This window comes from Diplotaxodon limnothrissa, unplaced genomic scaffold (genome assembly GCF_057381915.1).
Source record: "Diplotaxodon limnothrissa isolate DT_005_m unplaced genomic scaffold, D_limnothrissa_male_GT1.1 unmapped_scaffold_3, whole genome shotgun sequence".
NCBI lineage: Eukaryota > Metazoa > Chordata > Actinopteri > Cichliformes > Cichlidae > Diplotaxodon > Diplotaxodon limnothrissa.
In genome coordinates, this window is record NW_028188557.1 from 42,501 (window position 1) to 46,329 (window position 3,829).

The following is a 3,829-nucleotide window of genomic DNA, read 5'->3' on the forward strand; positions in this document are numbered from 1 at the left end:
ACTGGCCCTGCTGAAAATCTCTCTCCATTTGGCCGAGGCAGAGAGTCGGCCTCCTCTCTCCCTTACGGTCGAAAAAGATGTGCTGCTGTCGAACTGGCCATTACATCCTCACCTGATCTAGTCCCCCATTAGATCCGCCCCCCCACCGCAGTTACCCCGTACCACATATCTAGCACGGACCTTGACCTCCAGCAGGCCCCGGGGACCCACATTACCCCCCCCCCCCCTTCCCCCTGCAGTTACCCTGTACCACATGTCTAGCATGGACCTTGACTTCCAGCAGGCCCCGTGGACCCACATTACCCCCCCCCTGCAGTTACCCTGTGCCACATATCTAGCATGGACCTTGACCTCCAGCAGGCCCCGTGAACCCACATTACCCCCCCCCCCCCCCCCCCTCCTGCAGTTAACCCTGTACCACATATCTAGCACGGACCTTGACCTCCAGCAGGCCCCGGGGACCCACATTACCCCCCCCCCCCCCCCCTTCCCCCTGCAGTTACCCTGTACCACATGTCTAGCATGGACCTTGACTTCCAGCAGGCCCCGTGGACCCACATTACCCCCCCCTGCAGTTACCCTGTGCCACATATCTAGCATGGACCTGGACCTCCAGCAGGCCCTGGGGACCCACATACTCCCCTGCTCTACTCCCCCACTAGCTTTCCTTTCTTGCAGTTACGCTCCAGCGCATATCCAGCATGGACCTTGACCTCCAGCAGGCCCCGTGAACCCACATTACCCCCCCCCCTCCTGCAGTTAACCCTGTACCACGTATCTAGCATGGACCTGGACCTCCAGCAGGCCCCGGGGACCCACACTTAAGCCCCCTCCCACTAACAAAGCAGAACACCACTGGCAAAATCCTCGTGCCCCTGGTACTCCAGAAAGCACATTGAAATGTGCCCCTGGTACACTGCGCAGAAGAACTGCCGCACACACACACACACGCACGCACGCACGCACGCACGCACGCACTGCTTGTGCCTATGGTACGACAACTTTTCTCGTGCCTATGGTACGACAACTTTTCTCGTGCCTATGGTACAACAATTTTTCTCGTGCCTATGGTACAACAACTTTTTGCCGTGCCCCTGGTACACCGCTCAGTAGCACTTTGCCACACAAACTCTCCTCGTGCCTATGGTACGACAACTTTTCTCGTGCCTATGGTACAACAACTTTCTTCGTGCCCCTGGTACGACAGCTTTTCTCGTGCCTATGGTACAACAACTTTTCTCGTGCCTATGGTACAACAACTTTTCGCCGTGCCCCTGGTACACCGCTCAGTAGCACTTTGCCACACAAACTCTCCTCGTGCCTATGGTACGACAACTTTTCTCGTGCCTATGGTACAACAACTTTCCTCCGTGCCCCTGGTACGACAGCTTTTCTCGTGCCTATGGTACAACAACTTTTCTCGTGCCTATGGTACAACAACTTTTCGCCGTGCCCCTGGTACACCGCTCAGTAGCACTTTGCCACACAAACTCTCCTCGTGCCTATGGTACGACAACTTTTCTCGTGCCTATGGTACAACAACTTTCCTCCGTGCCCCTGGTACGACAGCTTTTCTCGTGCCTATGGTACAACAACTTTTCTCGTGCCTATGGTACAACAACTTTTCGCCGTGCCCCTGGTACACCGCTCAGTAGCACTTTGCCACACACACACTCCTCGTACCTATGGTACGACAGCTTTTCTCGTGCCTATGGTACAACAACTTTCCTCCGTGCCCCTGGTATGACAGCTTTTCTCGTGCCTATGGTACAACAACTTTTCTCGTGCCTATGGTACAACAACTTTTCGCCGTGCCCCTGGTACACCGCTCAGTAGCACTTTGCCACACACACACTCCTCGTACCTATGGTACGACAGCTTTTCTCGTGCCTATGGTACAACAACTTTTCTCGTGCCTATGGTACAACAACTTTTCGCCGTGCCCCTGGTACACCGCTCAGTAGCACTTTGCCACACAAACTCTCCTCGTGCCTATGGTACGACAACTTTTCTCGTGCCTATGGTACAACAACTTTCCTCCGTGCCCCTGGTATGACAGCTTTTCTCGTGCCTATGGTACAACAACTTTTCTCGTGCCTATGGTACAACAACTTTTCGCCGTGCCCCTGGTACACCGCTCAGTAGCACTTTGCCACACACACACACCACTCGTGCCTATGGTACGACAACTTTTCTCGTGCCTATGGTACGACAACTTTTCTCGTGCCTATGGTACAACAACCTTTCCCCGTGCCCCTGGTACACTGCGCAGAAACTCTTTGCCACACACACACACCACTCGTGCCTATGGTACGACAACAGGCCCCGGGGACCTACATCGCACCTTGCTCTTGCCTCCCTTACAGCTGAAAAAGGTCCATGCCTGTGCCCTGGCCCTGCTGAAATTCCCTCTCCATTTAGCCGAGGCAGTGAGTCGGCCTCCTGTCTCCCTTTACGGTCGAAAAAGATGTGCTCCTGGGCGCGCTGGCCCTGCTGCTACTCACATCGGGCATGGACCTGGACCTCCAGCAGGCCCCGGGGACCTACATCACACCTTGCTCTTGCCTCCCTTACAGCTGAAAAAGGTCCATGCCTGTGCCCTGGCCCTGCTGAAATTCCCTCTCCATTTAGCCGAGGCAGTGAGTCGGCCTCCTGTCTCCCTTTACGGTCGAAAAAGATGTGCTCCTGGGCACGCTGGCCCTGCTGCTACTCACATCGGGCATGGACCTGGACCTCCAGCAGGCCCCGGGGACCTACATCACACCTTGCTCTTGCCTCCCTTACAGCTGAAAAAGGTCCATGCTTGTGCCCTGGCCCTTCTGAAATTCCCTCTCCATTTAGCCGAGGCAGTGAGTCGGCCTCCTGTCTCCCTTTACGGTCGAAAAAGATGTGCTCCTGGGCGCGCTGGCCCTGCTGCTACTCACATCGGGCATGGACCTGGACCTCCAGCAGGCCCCGGGGACCTACATCACACCTTGCTCTTGCCTCCCTTACAGCTGAAAAGGTCCATGCTTTTGCCCTGGCCCTGCTGAAATTCCCTCTCCATTTAGCCGAGGCAGTGAGTCGGCCTCCTGTCTCCCTTTACGGTCGAAAAAGATGTGCTCCTGGGCGCGCTGGCCCTGCTGCTACTCACATCGGGCATGGACCTGGACCTCCAGCAGGCCCCGGGGACCTACATCACACCTTGCTCTTGCCTCCCTTACAGCTGAAAAAGGTCCATGCTTGTGCCCTGGCCCTTCTGAAATTCCCTCTCCATTTAGCCGAGGCAGAGAGTCGGCCTCCTGTCTCCTTTACGGTCGAAAAAGATGTGCTCCTGGGCGCGCTGGCCCTGCTGCTACTCACATCGGGCATGGACCTGGACCTCCAGCAGGCCCCGGGGACCAACATACTCCTCTGCTCTACTCCCCCACTAGCTTTCCTTCTCCCGCAGTTACCCTCCACCACAAATCCAGCATGGCCCTTGCCCTCCAGCAGGCCCCGAGGACCCACATACTCCTCCGCTCTAATCCCCCATGAGCTTTCCTTCTCCTGCAGTTACCCTCCACCGCATATCCAGCATGGCCCTTGACCTCCAGCATGCCCCGGGGACGCACATCCTCCCCTGCTCTAGTCCCCCACTAGCTTACCTTTCTTGTAGTTACGCTCCAGCGCATATCCAGCATGGACCTTGACCTCCAGCAGGCCCCGGGGACGCACATCCTCCCCTGCTCTAATCCCCCACTAGCTTTCCTTCTCCTGCAGTTACCCTCCACCGCATATCCAGCATGGACCTTGACCTCCAGCATGCCCCGTGGACCCACACTTAAGCCCCCTCCCACTGACAAAGCAA